The sequence below is a fragment of the Neopsephotus bourkii genome, unplaced genomic scaffold, assembly GCF_033783945.1.
Source record: "Neopsephotus bourkii isolate Nb327-2 ecotype Australia unplaced genomic scaffold, CSIRO-AGI_Nbou_v1 NB_873, whole genome shotgun sequence".
Classification (NCBI taxonomy): Eukaryota; Metazoa; Chordata; class Aves; order Psittaciformes; family Psittacidae; genus Neopsephotus; species Neopsephotus bourkii.
Window position 1 is genome coordinate 1302861 of NW_026901367.1, and position 12157 is coordinate 1315017.

Consider the following 12157-nt stretch of genomic DNA (forward strand, 5'->3'; position numbering starts at 1 on the left):
TACGAATTTCCAGTGTGCTGCAGAAGCAGGAGACAGCTGGTATCTGGGATGAGTTAAATTTACCTTCACTTACCTTGCATTTACCTTAGTGTCACTCATCCCTGGGTAAAGGCAACGAGAAGGGACACATGGATCCTGGTCAAATTTGTGTTTCAGAGATCAGGAAAGAGAGCCCATTCTCTGCCACAGTTTGCTGAACAAGTGTGTTTTCATTTCCTTTGGTAATAAAAATGGCCTGCACTAGATCCCAAAGCAGGACCCCAGAGTAGGTGAGATGGGGCCAGAACTGTCCTTTCACCTGCACAAAGAAGACCAAGACAGTCTCAGGTATGTTGGAAACACAACATTCTTTTAACATTCAGATTGAGAAAATCAGGATGGAAGTAACCAGTGGGTTTTTATGGATCTGTGCCTGGGAGTTCCGCATTCACCACCACCACCAGCGACTGGCTTGTTTAATGAAGCGAGAAAACCCCACTGGATTCATGCCCCTGGTTCCTGTCATTCAGGTGCAGTGCACTGAATTTGTGTTACACTTATTTGTGAGTTTAATGTTTCTAATATTAATTAAAATCTCTGACCTTGCCTCCTGGGTTCAGCCACCTCGGGCAGGTAACAGTGAATGTGATAATCTGCAGCTTTTACAATCATTAACATGTTTTTCTGGCCTTACCTCATTCTGTGCAGTGCTGTTACTCTGCAAGAAAAGAGCCACTGCAATGTCTTGGGTATCACCAATTTCCCAAACAATACACAAATAGAAATGATCACATTAGGTGGGTTTGTAAATACCCTCAGAAATCCCCCTGTCAAGAACCTCACATCCCTCAGTTCAAGTCTTCCCAGTACTAAGAACATCATTCCTGCTAACTCCACCCAGCACATGCTTTGGAGCTGCTTGGCAGAAATTTTTGGTGAAAACTTACAGTATTTTATTCCCCAATCCTAGATTTTTTGATTAGGAAATGCTCTTACAGTGTTTCGTGTTTGTCTGGCTGCCTCCTGCTCCTGTCCTGGCTAAACTCGGTGTAAAATGAGAATGCTGTACTAATGCCTCCCTTCATTTTTGAACCTTGGTAAGGGTTTGAAGGGTTTTTCCTACCTAGGTAGAGCTTTTCACTCCAGACACGCCCATGGTGGGAGGCTGCTCACTGCAGCATTGTTCAACCCAGAACTGGTGCTGTGAGGCCTCCCTGCATGGGAGAAAGTCAGTCCTTCCATTGGTACACTTGTTTTAAAAGAACACATCAAACTCTAATCCTATTAAAATAAATCACTCTATCAAAGTACATGTGTTCCAGGAAGAAAAAGCCAATATTTATACCCTAGCTCCCAACATGCTGTTAAACCACAGCACTAGCTGTAAAACTAAAGGCAAAACTATAGAAAAAACACTTTATCACCACTGTAATTTGCCTTCTCAACTTGAAACCCTGATGGTGGGGGAATAAGTCTCACCAGAAGCCACTTACTGGGAGACTCCAGGCAGCACCTTCCACTGTGGAATGATGATGGTGGATGATGATGATCTTGGCTTCCCCATCACTGCTGCTGCCACAGTGGAGCCAGCGAAGAAGTAAACCAGGTCCTTCGCAGGCTGCGTTGAGTGAGATGAAGTTGTGTAGAAGCTGCAGGACAAATCGTAAGGGAAAGTGGTGACTACATTTTGACATTATTGTTTGTTATAAGCACTTATGGTCTTAATGCTCTGTCTGATGATCCACTTCGGTGGCTAAATTAGCTCTTTCAAGGGGGATTTCATTCCTGAAAACCAAAACAAAACACCAGCTTAACAGATCTTGAGGGCTTAAACATTCTAATGAAATAAAAACAAGCTGGAGTTACCACAGCTTGATATGCACAAACCTTCCAAAATACATCACAACAACTGGCAGCAAGTACCTCAGATCAAAGGAGGCTTCTACACTTACGTAGAGTTGCATAACTCTATTAAATATTTAGGTGATAAATGGGAATGCATCCCAGAGGTATATGTATACAGGCAAACACACACACTCACATATATATCTACACATACAAAGCAGTCCAGAATATCTACAGCTGTAACTCTACATGTCTATATGTACACATGAACATGCATTTGTATGTTTAACACACACAAACATACAGGACATATCACTTTGAGATCAAATTCTACTCAGCAACCAATTATATCTTTTTCCCCTGAGCAATACTATAAATATTAATGTGGTTTCTTTATCCTAAAAGTTGAGGCTGTCAACTTACAGGAACTGCTAATTCAAAGGAAAGGAAATGTGGCTTTTGGGTATAGGAGTTACTTTCATTCCCAGGACTGTCAGCAGACAGGTATCGTGTAACACGCTGATTTCCAAGTCATAAGCCATCGTTTTCAGCACACGTGTGTTAACATCAAGTTTGTGAGTTCAGAGTATCAAAGGCAGCAATGCAGTCAGTGACAAGAATCACAGATTTCAGACACAAGCACAGTGGAATATCTGCTAGAAATCATTACAAACAGCTATGTAAATCAACTCAAAATGGGTCTTAAATATGCAACAGATATTAAAGGCAAACTTTGATTATTCCAAATCCTGGTTTAATTAACACTTACTCATAGTCTGGCTTTATTTTTTCATCTCCTGTCTGTCATTTATTTGACGTCTCTGGTGTGATGGGAGTGGTATTTAAAATGAATTGGAAATACAGGAAAAGAAACTATTTCCAATACTCCGTCTGCCTACAGATTCTGCTGGCTTATATTAGCAGCTTTGTCATGTAACTGGCCAAAATGCTTGTCAGGGTGTTAGCCAAGGAACAGATGGGTCAGTGGTTTTCAATAAGAGACAGGTTCAAAGCATCCCCTTCATCTTTAAATGTGATTCTCACTACTTTAATTGTAGGTGTGGAAAGCTGTTGTTAACAGCACTTGACACAATCTCATATATGAATGAATGTACTTCTGCTCCCCCTGGGCAGCACACTCCCAGCAGCTGACCCTGACCTTGATTCTAACAGAAATCATCACTCAGGACAGAGTTTCAAGAGAAAGAATTGTCTTCTTCCTCTCCCCAGCACATTTTCCTATCAAACCCAGCTCCTTCGCTGCTGAGCGTCTCCAAAATCAGCCTGATGCTGAGGCTTTGAAATTATGCTGAAACAGAAAAGTAGGGCAGACAAGGAGAGGAAATCTTTCAAACGCAGCCGTGATTGCTGTGAGTCCTGATTCCACTGCAGGCAGTATTAAAATGTGCTGGCAGAGTTGGGCTGCATCTTAAAGTCAAAGCCCTGCCTGGTTCCGAGTCTCGCACCAATGCAGAATGGGTCAGCTGGTGCAGTCTGAGAAGTAGGAACACTCTTCTAAATAAAACACATTAACAATAGATGCCTTACATTCATTTTCTTACTTGGAGATTACTTTTTATTATGTAAAGCATATTGTTCAATGTGAAGTGTTCTTAAATGCTGGATAACAGGTGATCTGGCCTTCACTCAGTCCCACAGTTTACTTTGGGTCTACATTACAAGAGTGAATCATAGAATCCCAGCCTGGTTTGTGTTGAAGGGACCTTAAAGCTCCTCCAGCTCCAACCCCTGCCACAGGCAGGGACCCCTTCCACTGGAGCAGCTTGCTCCAAGCCCCTGTGTCCAACCTGGCCTTGAGCACTGCCAGGGATGGGGCAGCCACAGCTTCTCTGGGCACCCTGTGCCAGCGCCTCAGCACCCTCACAGGGAAGAGCTGCTGCCTTATATCTAACCTGAACTTCCCCTGTTTCAGTCTGAACCCATCACCCCTTGTCCTGTCACTACAGTCCGTGATGAAGAGTCCATCTCCGGTATCCTTGTAGGCCCCAATAAATCTGAATGAATCTGGCTCCAAGGCTTCTAACTGGCCAAGTAGTACTTGGTACAATAAAAAAGTCAACTTCTGCTGCAGAGTGGTAGATTCTAAATTCTGGCTGCAATACAGAAGCAGCCTGTAGGAATGTTATCTTATTTCCTTATTTCCTTTCAATGCTCTTCCTGTCAGTAGACAATTACGTTGTCAAATCTGTATGCAAATAAACACGAGGTACGCAAACCTCAGCTAATGTAACAGCTGCTCTAAGTTTGCAATCAAACTGTGCTGATCACTCCTGTCACTTGGAAATTGCTTTTCCCCTGTTATTCAGAGGAGGTAAAAAATAGTTTACATTGTTCCTGCCGCTGATCCAGATTCCCTTATCGTTAGACCTGCACAGACTGGAGCGAACAGGAAGAAATCAAAGACAGACTGATAAGCCCCAGTCAGGCAGTTAGCTCATCCAGCAACACGATGATGTCTTTCAGCATGTTAAGATGAAGATCTTCCAGCTGAAGAGCATACAGGCCCTCCTGTAAAGAGTAAAATACTGTCACTGACCTCCAGAGTTTCCCATTTTGCAGATCTCTATCACTGCTCGAGGAGACGGGTCCAAAACTCTTGAACAGGCAGCTCCAGGCAGCTCATCACTTTCAAGAGTGATTTCCAGCAAATCCTCTCTGCCCCAACAGCACCTCCAAAGATAATGCAATGCCAGGGACAAGTGAATCCCAGGTGCCTTTACATCCTGGCTGAGGAGGAAGCCAACCTCTCCCTTCAAACTGAAAGTCATTTCAGATAGAAATGTCTGTAACTTCAGGACCAGTTGACACTCCAATACGTGCTGTCAGGGTCCACGTGAGGCAGTGAGTAACAGCACCTCTTCTGATATGCCATCACTCTACCTCTTATTACAGCATTGATTTTTGCTACGCCTGACATCTTCAAACTCACTCATACAACAGGCACAGTCTTCCTATTTTTAGATATATTGTCAATATTTTCTTCCAGTGTAATTTCTGCCTGGTTTGATCCTAAGTTAGCACCTAAGGTCCATTTTCCAGGTTATGTCAAGGGGAAAATTCCCTTTGATCAATACTTTTTCTCTGCCTCTTTCATTCTTGTCTTCAACTGCCAGATTTACCCTGAAACTCAAAGAAGCCTCCAGCAACACACCACAACCTGGCATAGTCAGCGCACAGCTACATCCTTTGTGGTCTTCAAGAAAGGGAAGGCTGTCATGAATTAGGACTCACCTGGATGTGGCACTGACAGCTGGTGTCTCTGCTCTCATGAATTATTTAGATAAGAACTGCAAGGATCTACATAATAGCAAACAAAGAAGCAGATTTGACCTTTTAACATGTAGTAAGTTAAAGTGCATCTGCAGGGATGAAAGACACAAACAATCTCATACTGTTAGAAGCTATAATATTTACAGCAAGTGATGCTTGCTCTTCCAGTGTCCCCCAGCCCTTGTATTTAACTGTGCTGGAGCTTTCATTCTTCACAAAACCCAAGGATTTTCTTGAAATCATTTAAATAACAGCTTACCTGGCTTTAAATAGTTCCTTCTTCCTGCGTGCATTACACACCTGAAAGAGTGTAAAGGCATTTTACTCTGTAACGTAGATGCTAATTCCTCACTGTCTTTATCACGTTTCAGCTAAAGGAAAGACTATCAAAGTAAGAGCCTGAAACTGCAGAAAAGGAAATCCAAGGGAGATATTAGGGAAAACTTTCTAGTTGTAAGAACAGTGAATCACAGAGAGAGCTGTGAAGTCTTTATGTGTCTTTACCAGGCTAGAGAGATGTCTGTCAGAATGACCCAAGTACCAAGCTAGGGGGGGTCTGTAGTTCCGTGATTTTTGTTATGGATCAGACTTTATCTACATCCCTGTAGGAACTGGGGCAGGAATTTGCAACCATTTGGCTCATTCCTGATAGGGGCTGAATTCTTTAATGACCTGAAGAGCAAGCTCCTGGGTGCCTTTGGTATTTAGCAAAGCCTCAGCTGTGAGGTAAGTGCCTTTCTATTTGCACTGATGCTCTGCTTCCTTACTTGGGTTCAGTTGCAAGGCAGGCAATCCTCTTCACTTGCAGCAAGGCACTCACTAATTAAAACTTAAGGAGATTAATTTGAGAAAGTAAGATGTTCTGCAGTTCCCCTTCAGTGTTCTTATACATCCAGACTGACATTTGGTTTAACAGGAAGTTACCTTTCATAGAGCAGGTTTTTGGTGACTGAGCCTGAACTATCTCCCCCTTTGCTCCCATCCTTGTCCCCCATCAGAATCACAAGGAGGGCTGCCTGGTGTGACTGCACTATTTGTACCTTCCTACGCACGCAGACACATTGCACTGCAATTTATTCCACTACTTCACAAGCATCAAACCAACCCTTTTGCTTTACACTTCTCCCCTACTGCTTACATATTCTGTTTTCTAACAACAGCTCCACTACAAACCGCTATCTCCAGGCTCTTTTCAGTTGATGGTGGGCATGGAAAAGAACCCAGACTCAGATGAGAATATTCTCCAGTATTCATAAATATTCCAGTGCTGCATCTCCCAGCCTGGCTGCGTCTCTGACAAACACAAGAAGCTTCCTGGGTTCCTCTCCAGACAACCTGGCAGCTTTACAGACAGAAGCATGAAACAGCAAAAGGTCAAGTGCCACATTTTTGCTGCAGTCAGGTTTGGGAACACAAAGCATGCAAGAAACACACCAAGACAGCTCCATTTTGGCTGTTAAAAGTGTGCAAGGGTTTACTGGTGAGCCCATTGGGATTTGACTGCATCAGGACATTTTTTCCCCTTCTGAAGGGGAAGTTGTGGAGATGCTATTGACACTGGTGTGACCGATGTGGGCATTAGTAGCAAGACTGCTGAATCGTTACCTGTTGACATAATTCAGGTTCAGATGTCAAAGCTAACCCATTTTCAAACTAACGAAAGGGGAAAGCTCATATCCATACAGTGCTGTGGAGACTAAAGGGGAAACAGTGCTTTTAACTTCCACTTGGTGAAAAAAACCATCCACAAGACAAAAAGACCGTCTCAGAGCAGGGAGCTGTGACCTTCATCCCCGGTCTGAACCTTCCAAAGCACCATTAAGGAAGGAGAGACCTTGAAGGAGTTGCAAATGAGTATAGCACTGAGGTAACAGGCCTCACACCCTGGGGGATTTTTATCCTTCCTGGAGACTAATCAAATTTGTTCCTGGCATAAAGCTATGAAAGTCACCCCAGGGAAGAGTCTGGACCATTGGCTGAACAAGGGTTTAATACAAAATGACGTATTTGCCTTTCAGTTTGCCATTTGAGACACCACAATGAAGGGAAAAGGCTAAAAAAAAAGCCAAGACAACAATTCTTAATAAATGTCTTGCTTTCCCTAGGCCAAGTTCGGTTAAAAACTGAAGCTATTGCAACCAAGGTTTGAGAATGTGTTCTCTATACCATTGGGGTTTTTTCCCTGTTTTACTGCCAAGTATTGCAGCTTCATGGCCTAATACATCTTTCCCTCACTGAACCACTGCAAACCAGGATGAACCCTTGGCCCTGAGCTGGGACACCACTGACTGGTGCTCAGCGCTGCTTAAGTCCCATTGATCTCCCTGGGGGAAAGATCATGAGCCCCTGATGGTGCTTTTTAAGGACTGGGGCAGTGTTGACCCTGAACTGAGGGTGGTTTAGATGCATGCTGTAAAACCAAGTGGTTTGATAGGGAAAAAACTATCGCTGTGCATTTCATTTGCTTCTTCAATCAAGTTTGTTCTGAGTATTCGTAATAGTCATAGAAGCATAGAATGGGTTGGGTTGGAAATGACCTTAAAGCTCACCCAGTTCTAATGCCCTGCCATGGGCAGGGACAACTCACACTAGACCGTGTCATCCAAGGCTTTGTCCAGCCTGGCCTTGAGCACTGCCAGGGATGGGGCAGCCACAGCTTCTCTGGGCACCCTGTGCCAGCGCCTCAGCACCCTCACAGGGAAGAACTTCCTTATATCTAACCTGAACTTCTCCTGTTAATTAAACCCATTTCCCCTTGACCTATCACTACAGTCCCTGATGAAATTATAGTAGATGTCATTTTGATGAAGAGAAGCTGAAAACTATGCCATATTAGCACAAGTTAACAACGTTACCTTAATCACAGCTCCCATTCTTATTTTCCTTTGGTTTTTAACTATTTCCAAGGTAACTTTCCTTGTGTTGCTTGAGTTATACTTCCCCATTTGTGTTTTAGTCAGCATGTTGCACACTGAATTTGCTGACAGGGACCTGGTAATCACTGGACTATGATGACATGGCAGGTTAATAATACAGCTCCATGTGCCTCAATTCATTCCTACTCCATATTCACAGGGAAAAAAAAGCTGCCTGAGTGGTGGCACTGCTCAGTAGCTTACTGTGCCAGAGAGACAGAGCCATTTGATACAGCTACCAAGGAAACAATCTTTTCTTGATGGCTACTTTGTGTGGCTCCTGTGCTATCTGGGAGATTTGTAAAGAAGGAACTAATTATAACAATGGTAATGTAATACAAGTAGCAAAAACACTGAAAGCATCTGTGTCTGTGTGGAGATACATACAGCAGGAGGAGATCACCCACCAGATCTGGCACTGCAGACTGTTTCTCATCATGTAGTCCAATATAATAAGCATTTGAGAGTCCCTGTTGCAAGCAAGTATTTAAAGACTAACATTAAAGGAAGTCTAAACCTTCCCAATCAATTGTGCAAGTAAAATCAGCAGTGAAGCAACAACAGAAATTGAAGCACAGCTAGAAGGAAATTAAAACCAGCTACCCCAGAATACCTGCCTTAATTAAACGTTAGCTGGGAACAGGTGAATTAAAATAGGAATGATATCTGAATTCATAAAAGAGCAGGAAAACGATTCAGACTTTTTTCTGGGAATTCTAGTATAATTTACTGAGATTCAAGGCATTTTGCTGTCTAGACAGACAAGCTTCACATGGCCACTTTGTGAGAAAGGGTCTGATTGTAGCTGTGGCTGATGCAGCATCATCTGGGAGCTGACTTAAACAAGGAAGCTCATGTTAGGTATTAGGCAGAAGCTCTTCCCTGTGAGGGTGCTGAGGCGCTGGCACAGGGTGCCCAGAGAAGCTGTGGCTGCCCCATCCCTGGAGTGCTCAAGGCCAGGTTGGACACAGGGGCTTGGAGCAAGCTGCTCCAGTGGAAGGGGTCCCTGCCCGTGGCAGGGGTTGGAGCTGGAGGAGCTTTAAGGTCCCTTCCAACCCGAACCAGGCTGGGATTCTATGACTTACCTCATGGATCCAGAGTGTCAGCCAAGCTACCAGCCACCTGTACGGTTTGGGTTCTTAAAAAGGAATGCATGGGACATTTTTTTTAGGCTGTAAACAAATGTACAACATTTGCTGTACAACATTGTACATCAGGAAATGTACAACGTGAATTGCAATAATGTCTCAGTATCTGGAAAGCCAAATGAAGGTGCTGAAGGAGGAAAGAGAACCTCAAGACTCGCCCACAACATTTCTGTGCTGGGGAGCTTTCCTCATGCTTTCTCTGGTTCCAAACATGCACAAACTGAACAGCACCACACAGCCCCACAAACCAGCAAGATACAGTGAGATTTAACACAATGTATGAGCTATTTAAAATTATTAGAAAAACTAAAAGGGCCTTAAAGTCATAGAACCAAGATCATGTCAACCATATCTTTTGCTATGAGCTAGATTTCACCAGAGAAGTGCTGTAAAGCACTGACCTGGGCCACAAGTATTGTATCTCACATACACTGTTGCTGGACTGAACCCGTTTCTATCGCCATAGCACCTGAGATCTTTGGCTGCAATGTGATAAACACAGACTTGTATTTCTGTCCACATACCTGTCCATAGTTAAGTGCCATTCACTGATATGCCACGTAAGAATAATGTAGCCCTTCTGGAACCACTTACAAGTTGATATTTTTACCTCTGCCCTCACAACCCCTGCACAAAGCTTCATGACAGGCCCCTCTATGGAGGCTCCAGCTCACCAGCTCCAACATACACATAGCATTCCCTTTTGAAAGCCTGATTTTCCTCTGCTGTGTCACTGCCAACTCCTTCAGGCTGTTCTCTGAATACACAGTGGGGTTTTTAAGCACTGGGTTTTCCATACTTTGCTCCACTGGTCCCACAAACTTCTTTCTCTAAGTGGCTGTATTGGCTCTTGAGTGTCCCCCTGGGCAAAACCATGCTTTAGCAGCACTGCAAGAGCAGGAATGCAGCCTGAGACTCATTAAAAGTCTGTTGACGGTCTCAGGCTCTCCTGGTATTGAAGATTCATCAGTTTCCTTTTCAGTGAGAATGTATTGGAATGCAGGATTGTAAAAGTGGAGCAATATGAACCAATTATATGGCAGTAAAGCCTGTGCCTGCATGCTAAATTTCTGTTGTGCTGGGATGGTGTTAGATTTCCTGGTATGTTGCCAGAATCTGCAGGTATTCACTATAAATTCTGACACAGTGACAAAACTATGGTTTTGCAGTGTAATGGAGTTTCAGAGGTGAATGTTTGCATGCTCTCTTCTCCTTCACCAGCACAAGGAAAGCACAGCCTGCTCCACAGAGCTGCACTGATGGGTACAGCTTGGGAACTTGGGAAAACAACAAGCAAAACACAGTATATCAAAGAATTCCTCTTTAGGGCTGGCAATCACTATCGCAATGTTGTCCTGGGTTCAGCAGTAGCAGTCATTTTTCTCCTTCTTAGTAGCTGGTACAGTGCTGTCGTTTTGACTTTCAGCCTGAAAACACTGGTGTTACCAGTGGTGTTATCAGCTGAACCCAGGACAAATGTGTCACACCAAAACAAGCTGGATACCTTGGAATCCCTCTGCTCTGTCTATTTAGGTGCTTGGAGCTGCAGCTTTGTTTCCACTTCCTCAGTTTCTATGCTGTTGATGTGAAAAGCACTAATGGTATAATCAGGGAACGTATTCAGGTTTACATCAGCTCCTTCAAATGCAGATCATGAGCCTCTGGTCTTGTCTAATTTTAACGAATAACCAAGTACAAGCAAAAAAAGCACATAAACAATATAAACAAATGAAAGATCTGAGGCTCCCAAATACTTTTGAACACAGACATGAAATGGTATGTTAACTCACATAGGCACTTTCAGAAAGCTTCTTAGTCATCTTGTTTATGTACAAAGATGCCCTTGGTATTCTCCTGCCTTATATCAACCACCAGTATCCTACTGCTTTCCATGAGGCATGGCTTGCCCTGTACTCGCAGCTCGGTCACCATCTGGAGTGTTGAGAAACACCACACAGAGGTAATAAACCAGGGAGAGAAGAGCTGGGGTGGGTGTGCGGTACACCAAAACCCGTCTATCAAAATAATAACAAGACACAAGTCAATAAATGAGCACTGATTTACAGTACAGTTCCCAAATTCCAAATCTAAAGATGTGTGAACTGAATCGCCTGGAGGAGCAGGTTGTGAGGAGCAGAGGAAAAGGCGATGCGTACCATGTAATGAGAGAGAACCTTCATTCTGTATGAGGCAGCTGCAGCCTGCAGCCAGCAGATCTGAACTCAAAGAGGGGGCTGAGAAAGTTGGGGCTGTTCAGCCTGGAGAAGAGAAGCTGCGTGGAGACCTCAGAGCACCCCTCCAGTATCTAAAGGGGGGCTATAGGGATGCTGGGGAGGAACTCTTCATTAGGGACTGTAGTGATAGGACAAGGGGTAACGGGTTAAAACTGAAACAGGGGAAGTTTTGACTGGACATAAGGAAGAAATGCTTTACCTTGAGGGTGGCGAGACACTGGAATGGGTTGCCCAGGGAGGTTGTGAATGCTCCATCCCTGGCAGTGTTCAAGGCCAGGCTGGACAGAGCCTTGGGTGCCACGGTTTAGTGTGAGGTGTCCCTGCCCATGGCAGTGGGGTTGGAACTGGATGATCTTAAGGCTCTTTCCAACCCTAACTGTTCTATGATTCTGTGATACAAAACTTGGTAAGAGCAGCGCAGTGGAGGATGGTGGGTGAGATAAAATTACTCTGATAAAGAACAACTAAAGAAAAAGAAAGTACTAATATTAAATAAGGCTAGAGAAATTGGAAAGGGTAAATTCATCCAAAAGAAGTTTGTAAGGAAGAAGTAGTATGGAGCATGGCAAGGAGAGCAATTCCCTGCTGGTACTGTTTCTACATTTGTCACACAGGAAAAAAAACTGGAAGCAAGCCTGAAGTAAAGCAAGAAAAATGCTACATACAAAAAACAAAGCAATAGACTCCACATTTAGTTCATTTTAACATCTTTTGCCCTAAAAAGTAAAACACCTGTTCCTGTTAA

General features: G+C 43.7%; 1 long non-coding RNA gene across 1 annotated transcript; it reads right to left on the bottom strand.

The window, feature by feature from the left end:
• Window positions 1-1479: 1479 nt before the first annotated feature.
• LOC133214133 (uncharacterized) lies at window positions 1480-11419 on the bottom strand. Its single transcript, XR_009726008.1, has 4 exons — window positions 10969-11419; window positions 10683-10755; window positions 5077-5142; window positions 1480-1764 (listed from the first exon to the last, which is right to left on the bottom strand). It is a non-coding gene; the product is annotated as an uncharacterized LOC133214133 (long non-coding RNA).
• Window positions 11420-12157: the final 738 nt, after the last annotated feature.